At 44.9% G+C, this 13,846-nt stretch overlaps 1 long non-coding RNA gene across 2 annotated transcripts in view; it reads right to left on the bottom strand.

The window, feature by feature from the left end:
* Positions 1 to 8,983: 8,983 nt before the first annotated feature.
* LOC129383311 (uncharacterized) overlaps positions 8,984 to 13,846 on the bottom strand; it is a 57,599-nt gene continuing 52,736 nt past the window's right edge. For both annotated transcript variants that reach the window (XR_008611179.1, XR_008611178.1), the window contains exons 2-3: positions 9,631 to 9,771; positions 8,984 to 9,534 (exon numbers count right to left, since the gene is read on the bottom strand). This is a non-coding gene — a long non-coding RNA (uncharacterized lncRNA). The remainder of the gene's footprint in view (positions 9,535 to 9,630; positions 9,772 to 13,846) is intronic.

Raw genomic sequence — 13,846 nt, 5'->3', positions numbered from 1 at the left:
CCCTATATGAGCAGCTTAACAGTAAAGAAGAGAAGACCTACCATTACTGTTGCGGTGCCTAGCTATCACCATCAAGTAGATTTGATTAGAAAAGATTACGAGCTATCCTGTCAACATCTCCTGCTCCATGGATTATCATCAGGGACTTCAACGCTTATCATACACTCTGGGAAAGTACGAAAATAAATGCGAAACGCAGAAACTTGTCATCGTTGGCCTCCTACAGCGACCTCTGGGTTTTAAATTGCTGCAGTCCTACATTTCTACACGGCTCCACATCAAGCAGCTTTCTTGACTTGGCCTTCGTCTCATGAAGTCTCGTCAGGCGGACTGGATAGCTTACGGACATTGAAAAGCACGGGAGTGACCATACTCCCACGTATGTCAAGATCAGAGGACCTGCCTCTTTCAACTCAAATGATACAACCCAAATAGTGAACTAGACCAAATTCCAGTCTGTAGTGGAAGGGCGCTGTCGGAGTAATTTCATACATAATTTGGAAGACACAATCAAAAGCACAGTGAGAGACAATGTGTGTATTATAATGCGCTCATCGAAATTCACTGAATTTGATATAGAATTAGAGCGACTTCCAGCCATCCGGCGACGTGGCGAAAGCAGATACCAACTCACGAAGCCAATGGACGATATACGGACTGCTAGATGCCTACAAAAGAATATCCAGCGCCGGTTAGATAAATTGGAGCCACAACGCTGGACTGCTTTCTTTGAATCGCTAGACCCTCGTAACGCACTTATGCACTTTGGAGGACGGTGCGAGAGCTCAGGACACCATCCGTACAGCGATCTCCATTCAAGGCTCTGGCCCTCTTCCAACAGCGACTAGTTTTTTATATTGCAGAAGACTACTGTGCCAGAGTATCCGGGCGACTCACAGCTTACAACAACTTATCACATTACATCAGCTCCGCGCCACCACGTGACCCCCGCATGGATCTACCATTTTCCATCCGTGAACTCAAGGCCGCGCTAGCTTTGTGCAGATGTACGTCTTCGCCAGCACCTGATGGAATTTCTTACAGAGCTCTGTGTCTTCTACGTGAGCGGACGATGAGTGTTTGCTTGACATGTATAATGAATCCTGGCTAACTGGCACACTTTCCCCAAGCTGCAATACTAGGCGCCCTGTGTGTGTGTGTGTGTTTCTTCTTTGTCCTCCGTCATTTTAGCGCCTTCACTTCAGATAGTCGCGTAGTTCCGCTACTATAGCCTGGAAAGTCTTCGTTGGAGCTTTCGTCGTATCGCCCCACTGCATTGGCGAGCTGTGTGGGCAAAGTGATGGAGAGGAGAATCCTCGGACGCCTGGATTGGTACTTGGAATACCACAACGTCTATCCAGATTCCATGGCAGGCTTCCGACGTGGCTGTTCATCGACTGATAACGTTGTCGACCTGGTTACTTACTTTCAGTGCCAAAAAGATGTAAGCGTCTCTGTCCTTCTTTGTTCCTGGACGTCAAAGGGGCGTACGACAAGTTACACATGAAGACATCCTCGCCGCTCCCGAAGAAGTAGGCCTCAGTGGTCGGATGTTTAGATGAATACATAGCTATCTCTCTAGCCGATCTTTCTTTGAGAGCACGGAGGATGGCCCCACTCCTATACATTACACCTATTGTGGCGTTCCCCAGGGCGGCGTACTGAACCCTACGTCGTTTAACCTCACGCTGATTGGTCTCCTTGATCCCCTTCCAAACCCAGTTAGCTTATCAATGTAAGGGGACGACATATGTGTTTGGGCGTCCTGAGTGCCAAGCTTAAAGCTGCGCGCAAGGCTCCAAAAAGCTAGCACTTAGACTACACCCTACCTCCGCAATGAATCCCTGGAGATCTGATTGGATAAATGTGCACTTGTGGCATTTACGCGTAAGCCCATGACGGGCTACAGCGTATTAATCAGTGGGTAGTTAATACCATTTGTACGGTCTCAGAAATTCACGAGTGTCATGATTGACAGAGACATCTCATGGAGCCGCCATGTATTGTAGATGAAGAAGCGGTTGACAGGCATCTGTCACCGCTTAAGTTCGTCGCTGGAGAGACCTAGGGAATGCCCACAAGCGCTATTGCAAATATATAGGGTACTTTTCCTCAGCTTTTTGGTGCACAGCTTGCCAGTATTGACTAACGCAACTAATGCAAGCCCACGTACTATTCAAAACGTTCAGGCTGAGGCGCTCAGGATTTGTCTAGGTCTACTTCGAAGTGCATCAACGGCGGCAACTACTGCTGTCGCCAGAGACCACCTCATCAAGACCAACATCGCAGCTGAAGCACTAAGAGTGCACGCAGGACACTACACTCCTTGCACTTGTACACTCCCTCAGTCCGCGCGACAAATTGACGAAGTCCGACTCATCGCGGCCGTATAGCGAGAGAATATGTCCGCCCCCATGCTGGACACCAACGCCTAATCGTTCGCGCCTACGGGCACGCGAATGGTGACGCGTTCGAATGATCGTGTTCGTCCATTCCGGTGTCCTGCTCCTAGGCCTTCCGCACGATGGTCCCACGAAGCGGGTCTGCGCACGCGCGAAGCTTCCACACAGTTCACCAACCCCATGACAAAGAGCAACAGCCTACTCCCTTTCGCGCCCAACTAACCCTGCCGTTAGGTGACGTTCGCACCGCGCGCGACACTCGTCAACAAAGCACGTGCCAATAAAGCAAGTGGAATGCGTGCAACACGGGGAGGGTGTAGCTGGAAAGAGCTCGACCTAACTTGAAGCCGCCGCAAATGAAAAGCAGGTACGCAGGGGTCAATGCCCCATTTCAAGTCCAAATCACACAGAGAAGGATGACAAAGGTAAGCAAGGAGAGTCATTGGCAGTAGGAGAGAGTGAAAGGGTGATTATCGCCGGCGACTCAAGCCTGGCTAGGTGCTCAAAGGTCATTGTGGAGAGGGTGGAAGGTGACAGAAGAGTGGCGTTGGGTACATTTCCAGGACGGGCATTAGGTGCAGTCATGGAGCGAGCAAAAGCAAAGTTCGCGAAAAATGCCCACGGACGCAACCTTGTCGTAGTAGCACATGGGGTAAGTGACGTCCTAAACAAAAAAAGGAAGAGGACTAGCCCAGCGCTTGGGGAAGGGGGAAGACGACTTGCGCTAGCTGTCCCCTCAGGTGTAGATCGTGGTGTGCACGGAGCCGGATGGGCCTGTACGTGACGGTCCCGTACAAAGAGCCGTAGTGGCTACTAATGAGGCTATGTGAACAATGAGTCGAGAGAAAGGCTTCGAGGTTGTAGAAGTAAACAGGGAAGTGACAAGGTTTGGTGGTTTTCAACGAGACGGGATCTACTTCAATCACAGGCTTGCACGAGAAGTGGGCTGGTAACTTGCGGGTTGCGCGGTTACTTCCTTTGGGGGCCCACGGGCGATCAGAAGGCCAGTGTACGTAGTAATAAAAAAGATCCCCTAGGGGAACCTAAGTGAAAAAGGAGGAAAACAAGAAAGAGAGCTCACCATGCATTACACTACATAAACATGCAGGGCGGCAGAAGAAAGGAAAAGTGGGTAGAGATTGAGGAGCAGTTAAATAGAGAACAAATAGGGGTGTATGCGGTTATGGAAACGCACCTTAGAGACCCGAGAGATCCGCCAGTGATTGAGAACTATGTTTGGGAAGGGTTCAACAGAAATAAGTCGGAAGGAAACGGAGGGGGAGTCGGAATGCTCATCTATCGAGGAGTCAAATGCAAAAGAGTAAATTCAAAATGTCAAGAGCATCTTTGGTTATCATGTACAATGAGTGGAAAGAAAACTTGGCTGGGCGTAACCTATATGTGGACCGAAAATGATTGCAGAGAGAAGAATAAAGGGTTTGTGTAATGCATAAATGCTGATAATAAGGGTTTCGGGAATGGTGCCGAAATTATCCTATTAGGTGACACCAATGTCCGCATACAGGATATAGATGGCTATACCGACAACAACGGGAAGTCAATGCTACACCTTCGTGAGCAACCTAATGTCGTTATCGTGAATATAGGGCCTAAGTATGAAGAGCAGACCACGTGAGAAGTGGGAAATCGGCAATCGACCATTGATTACTGCCTGATGACAGAAGGAATTCATAAGTTGAGAGAAATCGTCATTGACAAGGAAGGGTATAGCAGCACAGGGAGTGACCATAAATGCACCATTTTGAAAATGGGGTATGTAGTTGCAAAAGGGCGCAAGGAGCACAAAATGGCCAGTCCAAATTAAAACGCTGAGCAAATAACAAATAGAGTCACAAGAGTCCAGGAAGAACGTTGCAAATGGCCAAGCAAAGAGTGGTAATATGGTGAGCTTCAAAGTGTAATAGCGACGGAAATACGGAAAGAGTAACAACATACTCGATGGAAAGGAAAAAAGAAACCGAAAAGCTGGTAGAACAGGGAGATACGGGAAGCGATCGCTCAACGACAGAAAGCATCCCGAGAGCAAAGGCAGGCAAAGAAGATGCAGTTGCCGCAGGATGAAGACGCCAGTAAATGGGAAATATACCGGGAGAAAAAGTCTATGGTTCAAATACTTGTGCAAGCAAAGATAAAAGGTGAAAGTGAACGTTCGTTGTCAGAAATACGTGAGAAAAAGAAGGCCGCACCTAGAGTATTTTGGAACCACATAAAATTATCAGGCAAGACCTCTGTAACAGTGCAACATATCCTCGACGACGAGGGAAACAAACTTGAAGGGTACGCGGCATTAAATTACGTCCAAAAAATAACAGCCGTATCTTTCCAAGACAATGACAAGCTTCTACTTGAGGAAAAAAAAAAAGAGCATGAAAGAGAACCAGACGGTAAAGGAGCTGGTGCTGACGATTTTCAACTGGTAGAAATCCGAAGAGGAAATTCCGAAGCCCACAGCCACAGGGCTAGATGAGGTTTCTGTTAGGCTGATTAATGAACTAGGTCCAAAAAGTAAGGAAGCTCTGGTGAAAGCAGCAGAAACAAGTTTACGAGAAAGTTGGCGACAAAGTAGAATGAATTTAAGTCATAAAGGTAAGGAGGAGGGACATAGAATTCACTGATATAGACCATTGACCATTACATCCGTAATATACAGGTTGGCAATGCAGGCGTTTAAATTAAAGCTGCAAGCATGGGCAGAGAAAAATGGCATTTTGGGAGAACTTCAGAATGGCTTCAGAATAGGTAGGCGTCTTTATTAATAACCTATTTGTCCTTACTCAGTCTTGTTTATTGTTTATTTGCTTATTTGATACCTGCTTCGCCTTTGCAGGCATTACAGCAGGGGGATACATAAAAATAAGCATCATATTTGAGATCAATAAGGAAACTAATTACACAAAGCGCGCTAAAAAGCATCATTCGACACATTGGATACAATCATAGGCGGAAGATCATTCCACTCTCTTATACATCTAACAAAAAATTAATAGCGCAAGGCGTCACCTTTAAAGGAAAGTTCATTTACTTTGAGACTGTGGTCCCTTCTTTGGGATATATAGGACGGCTCTTGAATGTACTTCTCCTTATTGATTCCAGTTTTAGAATGGTAGATATTATAGAATAGATTTCAACCTGAGGTTTCGTCTACGATCTTTCAATTCTTCCCATTTAAGTTTACGTTTGCTTTCTCTCATGCTAAGTTGACGATCCCAATTACCTAGAAATCAGTCTCAGTCTATTACTCAGTCTACTCAGGCTCAGTGTTACTTACTCAGTCTATTGAAATATCCAGAGCAGAAAGGAGACCGTTATATGTGGCCTTTTTAGACATTACAGGAGCGTATGACAACGTAGACCGTAACATTTTGTGGGATATTCTGGAAGGGGAAGGCTTGGGCGACGATTGTCTATAGCCTTTGAGAGAGATTTACCTAGAAAATATCGTTTGCATTGAATGGAAAGGGATGACGAGTGAGGAGGAAGTTGATATCAACAAGGGACTGAGGCAGGGGTGCCCTTTATTCCCACTGCTGTTTATGATGTACATGGTGAGGATGGAGAGGGCGCTAGAGAGAAGTAATACCGGGTTTAATCTCTCATGCAAACGGGCGGGTACAGTAGTAGAACAGCACCTTCCAGGTTTATTTTATGCGGACGACATTGTGTTGCTAGCTAATAAGCAAAGTGATTTGCAACGTCTGGCTAATATCTGTGGACAGGAAGGCAACAATTTATGTTTGAAATTTAGTGTGAGAAAATCAGGTGTTATGGTATTCACTGAAGAGTGAACACACAGTGTCAATCCAGGGCCAGGAAACACCTCAGGTAAAAGATTATGAACACCTTGGTATATGGATAAGCAAGTGTGATAGATATATGGGAACACAGGAAAAAGCAATAACAGCAAAATGGAAGTGAAATGCAGCCATGATGAAACACAGAACGCTATGGGGATACAATAGGTGCGAGGTCCTCCGAGGTATGTGGAAAGGTGTAATAGCCCCAGGACTTACTTTTGGAAATGAGGTTGGTGGCTTTAAATCAGGGGTACAAGCAGGACCCAACGGGAACCAAAGGTCAGTGGGTCGCCTCGCATTACGCACTCACGGGAAGACTACAAATGAAGCTGTGCAGGGTGATATGGGCTGGACAAGTTTTAAAGTGAGAGCTCACAGTAAAATTAATTGTGAAGAACGACTGAGGAATATGGAGGAAAGTAAATGGGTTGGGAGAGTGTTCAGGTACTTGTACAGGAAAAACATTGATTCACAGGGTAGGAAAAGAACTAGGAAACTCACTAGCAAGTATGCGACCTGTATGGTGAGCAACATGGAAACAAAGAAGATCAAGCGGAAAATCGGAGAGGCTGAGTTAATCTCCTGGGTGGCGGCAATGGAGAAGAAACCTGCCATGAGTAACTACTTAAGAGGAAAAAAACGAGATCCGGAAAGAAACGATTTATAATAACTCAAAGGGAAGCTCGTTACTTTTCAAAGCGAGATCAGGATGCCTTGGAACAGGCACTTATAAAGCGAGACATGAGAAGGAAGAAGAAGCTTGTGCTCGCTGCGGTAAAGCTAGGGAAACAATGGAGCATGTTTTATTAGAATGTGAAAATATGTGCCCAGCTGTCGATTTAGCCATCTCTGGCCTCCTTGACACCCTTGGGTTCAGCGAGAGCAGGGAGAAAGTAAACATGTCCGCACTAGAGGTTAGTAAGTGGCGATTGGAAGATTGGTGGAAGAAAAGTAGGGAGACGACAAACAACAGAAGCGTGAAAAAACAAAGTTCACATTAGGGGTTCAGAAAATTTGGTTATCGAAATTCATCGTAAGATTTTTTTTTTTTACGTAGGTAGCACGTTAGGCAATTTAATAACAAGAGCTTGGTGGCGCAACCCACCACCCCGGTCTAAAAGGGGTGCTCAAAGCATCCAACCATTCATCCATCCATCCATCCATCCATCCATCCATCCATCCATCCATCCATCCATTCATCTATCCATCCATCCACCGCACCATCTCCCGTAATATGCGGCAACACCCGCCATGGTTGCTCAGGGTGTTAGGCTGCTGAGCACGAGGTCGCGGGATTGAATCCCGGCCATGGCGGCCGCATTTCGATGGAGGCGAAACGCGAAAACACCCGTGTACTTAGATTTAGGTGCACGTTAAAGATCCCCAGGTGGTCGAAATTTCCGGAGTCCTCCACTACGGCGTGCCTCATAATCAGAAAGTGGTCTTGGCACGTAAAACCCCATAATTTAATATGCGGCAACCACACCGACCGCCACCGGCACTTATCTGCGGGGCGAAGTCGGATTACAGGAGACGTGAGAGCCATGCGGGGCAAACAACACCGGGAGACGCGTGAGAGTCTAGCACCGCCATATCATGCTCTACAGCTTTTAAGAATTTTTGCTTTTGTATTTCTTTATCTGTAGACGAATTGAGAGTTTTTCCTGTCACTTGTTTCATTGGTGCTGCCGAAGTGTTTTCAAACTGTTTCTAACTTGTTTTAGGCATGTTTTCTTATGCGAATACGCGCATCTGCCGTAGAGAGCACAGGCCCTGTCAAGCCATTTCCTTTATGGTTTTTTCCCGTAATCTTGACATTGTGCACACAATGTCGAATAAAGAATTGATTTGATTTGACCTAATCATTTAAAGATAACAATTTATAGTGCAAGTAATGATCGCCTCCTCGGGGAATTTAATTAAAGCATTATATTTGTTCTATCTGTCACAGGCAATATTTCTTAAATCGTATTCTGCGTGTTCTAAAAAAGAAGGCAGCAGGTATATTTTGTAGGCGTGGGCACGTCTAAAGCGCACGTACCTCTTACTGGAATAGCGAGTGATGCTGAATGGCTACTTTGATTTTCTTGGCTTTATTATGTTTCGGCTATGCTATTCTTAAGCAATTGGGTATGCGCCACCGATGTATATGTCCCCTTTTGGCCAATCCTCAACAAGTACCTGCCACCGTCATTTGAGAGATGTGGAATACTCAGTATATTTGGATACATGCTGCGCATTTCTGCGCATGCAACTCTAATGATAATTCTTTTTTTCGACCAGCATCATCCCAATGACATGCGTCATCAAAAGACATCACTGCATCGATGTCTCCCACACAGTTAATCGTACAATAACAAACGCTAAGCGCAACAAAATTGTATAAATTTCGGTTGATTTGCGCTTGCTTTTGCAACAAACGCAAGACACTCGCGGTACACTGCCTGGCGGCCTCACTAGACCGAAAAGCGACGGCCCGCGCATGCGCGAGAGAGCAATGCACTGGCTACATGATGCAGTCACCGATATCTCGTATGCCATTCTCTTTATTTAATAAAATGAAAGCTATTAATTACCGCAGCGATTCATATCGCCAATTAAAGGAATTATTTATTTGAAACTGATGATACAATGCACCTTTTGTTTATACCGTGTTGTGCCAATGTGTGTGAACTAAATAATCAGTTACAGCAATTTTCCTGATGCACATAGTAAGTGCATCATATATAAATATCTATATAAATCTATATAAATCTATATAAATATGAGTTTCATTCGTGTTTTTTTACTTATGTGGTAACACCTGTTTGTTGGTTCAATTGTTGTCTCAGTTGGTATACTAGATAATTTTTTAACGATATTAAATTCTTTTGTGTGGATGTCCGCGACCCCGGACAGTGTGGTTGCGTTAAGCTGGTATGAAATCTGTTTTATTCACGATCCTCCGGACATCCTTAAAGTTTTCAGACGGCACCTTCTGTCGCCTAGATGACCCGCACCAATTTGTTGGAAGATAAATGAACCTGAAGTGAACTCAGTTCAACTGAATGGCGTTTCCGTTCCCGGGCTTCGTCAAGGTGGGCCGTTATGACGAGCACCGACAAATGACTTTCTCAGGAACACACGAGGCTCGCAAAGAGACCTTGAGACACGCCCACGGACGCGCCGCAGAGCGTGGTCGGTTGCGGCTGCTTCCGCAAAGATCCCGCTCCGCTTGCGGAAGGAGTCTCCCGGTGCAGCACACGTGTACGGGGAAAAACCTTCGGCCGTCTAGACGGAAGAGCGCGTGGCGGGTCGGTTCTTCGTCTGCGCCGGTGCTGCAGCAAAGGTACAGGGATATATTATTCCACAGGTATTTATTTTCCACAACAACACTCAGTTAATGTTAATGTTAATGTTAATGTTAATAATACCTTCGCCCATCACTCTTGGTCGCCGCCTGCTCTAACGATGTGAACTCGGGCTTCACGCTCAAACGGGCTTCACGCTCAAACGGGCTTCACTCTCAAACGGAACTGGGCCATTGCATTGTCAGTCGATGTGTCTTGAAGAGACTGCAGAGATAACTGCCAAATAAGGTCGGTGCGTATACCGTTACAGCGTTTGCAAACAATGTTTCTGCAAAAGAAACTACGCGGCGGTCAGAAAACACTCTACACGATGCTACGGGCCCTTTGACGACGATATTTTTGACCTGATGCACTATGTGTAAATCCTGGTGTGCATTTGCACATATTGTACCAGTGAAAACAATGATGATTGTGACATAAAGCGTCCAAACAGCCGAGCAGAAAAACATGCACTTTTCACTGTATAAGGGCATTCGAGGTATTCCAGGTACTCACGCCTACATGTATATTGCTTTTATTTATTTATTTATTTATTTATTTATTTATTTATTTATTTATTTATTTATTTATTTCATACTGCTGACCGATACGTGGTCCGAACAGGACAGGCACGCGTCACAAGATGAAAAATAGGTACAAAATACAGTTGAAAAATGACCCTAATCATTCTACATGAAAGAATAAACAAGGTCCTTATCTATATATAATTGGCAAAAGTCAGTCAGACGGTTCAACTCATAGAGTGCTTAGAAAGAAATTAAAGCTGAAAAATGTTATCTTTAGCGAAATACGTAGTTAGAGAACGGGTTCGATGGTGCCATGTATGCCCCGTGGTCATAGGGGATAAATGTATTCCAGGCGGAGTGTCAAACTTATGCATAATAAGCAAATCAAGACACGTCAGGCGGTTCTTCCTTCTTTGTAAGTTCGAGTTTTGAATATTGTTAGCTGCCATAAGCCGAGTCAGTGAGATCAAATATAGAATAAGTAAATCTAACAGCCTTTCTTTGGACATGTGCAAGTTTTTTTTTTTTTGTTAACTTTAGTTAAAGTGCGTTATAAGACACACGAATATTGTAGTTTGGGTCTTATATAAGTGAAATAACTGATAGGTTTAAGTCTCGAAAAGTAATTCCTAAGCTTGCACTTCAAGAAGCGCTACTTACAGAAGACATAAGAGCAAATGTTATGAGATATCCATGTTCCAAGAAAGACCACTACTTATTGTTACACTGAGATATCGCTAATTGCTGACCTGTTTTAGTGTTGAAGAACCCAGCTTATACATATTAACAAATGGTGCTTTTTGGTGAGTTATACGGATATGGAGTTTTCTCAGTCTTAACCACCATACCACTTTCATTACACCACTTCATGTATTACCGAGACTCGAGTTCAAGTTATTCTTGTCACAGGTACGATTAACTTCATAGAATCACACACAGTCATTCGCTAATAGCCTGATTTGTGTTCGCGATGTTATTACGTGAACAGTGTAATTTACATAAAGTGAAAACAACGCATGCCCCAGAACGCTGCCCTGGGGCACACCTGATGCGATAGAAAGACAGCTCGAATTGTTCCCACACACTGAAACGTTCTGAGCACGCTTCCTAAAGTAACCCTCTATCCATGCAATTAGTATATCTAGCAGATTAATATCTTTAAGTTTTATATTTGGCTTTTGATGAACAACTCTGTCAAATGCCTTGCTAAAATCCAGGAATATGGCATCGATTTCACCATTCTTACCTAGAGTGTCAGCAAATGTGTGACTTACTTGAACTAAGTGCGTCAACTAAAGTGCGCAGTTACATAAACATCTTTGCGCGTTCCTTACGCACACTTCTCGAGCTCTTTTAGAGCGAAGCTGCACGTGGCTAGGGTTCCATATATTTTTTTCGGGTTTGTGCGTCAGTAATAAAAAGGTGAGCGTGAGCCGACCAGCGGCGGAGGTGAAGCAGGCTTCAAGCACACCACCCCTAATAATAATAATAATAATAATAATAATAATAATAATAATAATAATAATAATAATAATAATAATAATAATAAATCAAGATTAATTGCGTCAAGTCGATAGGTACACTGGAATCGTTTGTAAACAGCACATGGACTCACGAGCAGGAGTCGTTGCCATATACGCGCAGGACAAAATGTATGTTCAGCTATGCACCTCTGACTTGCAAGAGGACAGTGCCACCGACTATGGGATATGTGTGCCATACAAACGAAAGGCGGAATTGTGATAGCCACTGTGTATATATCTCCAGGCACAGCGAACTCTGATATCGAGCAGGACATGACCACGCAAGTTGCATGGTTTAGCCGTGACCACACTACCTCTGTGGTCATCGTCAAAACCTTCAGTGTGGACACTTGAAAACCCGACAAGAAATGGTTCACTCAGTTTGTACGAGAAGAGTTTGGTTTGAAGTGCCGCACTAATCCAAGTCACTCCACTACTCAACAACGGTCGCGTAGAGATATAACTTTGGCCAAGATTTTGTCTAAGGTTGCAACTGAACCAACCAGTGTACATCACAGTAATCACAAAGGTATGGTCTCTCCCATTACCAAATAATGAAAATAAATATATGTACCTTTGTTTAAACCGGAGCAAAACGAGAGCAAGGCAAAAGCGAGAGCCACCGCTTCACAACTGGACTCGTCTTTTTCAAGGCGACATGGCGCCTTTAACTTGTCGAAACATTGGCTTCCGCTTTTATCTTCTTTTCGTTTTGCTCATTGCCTTCAATTTCCATCTCCCGCCATCCCCATGCTTTCCCTTGTCTAAACGTGTGTGATGTACTACAGATTTTTCGGTGCTCCTCCACCATCACAAAGTGAAATGGCTCCTCAATTTTCTATTTTACGTCATACTGTTCGCGCGCGATTGCTGACATTTTCCTAATACACGTTCACGTTCAAATCTCCATTGATTGGCTCCGCGTAAGAACAGTGCTGGTGTTTGCAGCACTCCAACTAATCTAGTTGGTGTGTGTTGCGATCGCATACGGTGGTAAGGAACATGCAGTATATGAAAGGAATGTGCGCTGTTTCGTTAACCGCAATTGATCACCAAATAGTGGGAGCTTGAGCGCCATTCCCGCATGCACAAACGTTAGAGTTTCGTGCAGAAATTATCGCGTATAAGAACGCTACATTCCAGAGATCCAGCTGCCTTTCCACTTTTTATCACCATTTATGCCATGAATACAGCTTCGGTGATCAACCCAAGACGCGACGAATGAGGCTGAAGGCTTGGACATATTATATGATGGCCTGAAGCGGCCTATGGCAGCAAAGAGTCATATATACAACCAGCTGCCTGCTTTCTTTTTTATCCCATCATCGTCTTGCTTCGTAGGGTGGCACGAGAAATGCAAGCGACTATACTTTGCTTACTGCCCTTATGCGACACTTCTCTGTTTCTTTTTGCAGATTTTTTTTCGTCTTTATTATATTTTATACTTTCGGTGGCCTTTCTTATAACACGGCGGGATAGCAATTGAATTGAATTGAATTGAATTTTTATTCTCCTTGAACAAATACACAAGGAAGGAGTAGCCACAAAAAGCTACTGAGATTAGCAGCTTACGTCTGGTCATTACGAGTCATGCGACTGGTCATTACGACGATTGCTCAATTTGCCATGCCGATGCGGCACTGGCTCAAGAAATAGCGCCAACAAATGCGAGCTCCATGTGAATAGTTAAGTGAGCCTAATGCAAAATCTAAATATATGTTGTTTTTTTTATTTCGTCCGAACCTACTTTAACGCAGCTGCTGTATCGCATAGGCACGCCAGCCTAGATCGTTTCTCGAGGAGAATGTGGATGGCGAAATTGCCGCCCATTGAGTTGAGGGCTGTCAGGAAACCCGGCATTGGCTGCGCTCAGCTCGTCCGAGCGACCGGCCGTGACTGGCCTGGATGGGATGCAAATTACCGGCCCCTCAAAGCTCGTTGTCGCTGCAGGTGCTGCGAAACTCATCTGCGATATCGCAGTATCATACACTGCCAATTTTCGGGAACCAGCGCAAGCTGGAGGCTGCTGCGCGCGAGAAAAGAATAAGTACACATTGTTGCCTTACGTCAACAAATGACATGACCGGCACTTGTGTGTCTGGCAGACGACGACACGACGATGAGAGCGCCTCCGATTGCATGCCGGTGAGCACGCGGGTTTCTTGAAACGCGAGGCCGAGAAGCGGGGGTGTGGAGTTCTCGTGATTAAAGTGTTCTGCAGACAGGTCGCAGACCGCACCATTGCGACCT

Source organism: Dermacentor andersoni, chromosome 8, assembly GCF_023375885.2.
Source record: "Dermacentor andersoni chromosome 8, qqDerAnde1_hic_scaffold, whole genome shotgun sequence".
In the NCBI taxonomy this organism is placed as follows: domain Eukaryota; kingdom Metazoa; phylum Arthropoda; class Arachnida; order Ixodida; family Ixodidae; genus Dermacentor; species Dermacentor andersoni.
Note: the sequence above shows the minus strand (reverse complement) of the source record. Positions and strands in the feature narration are given on the sequence as shown.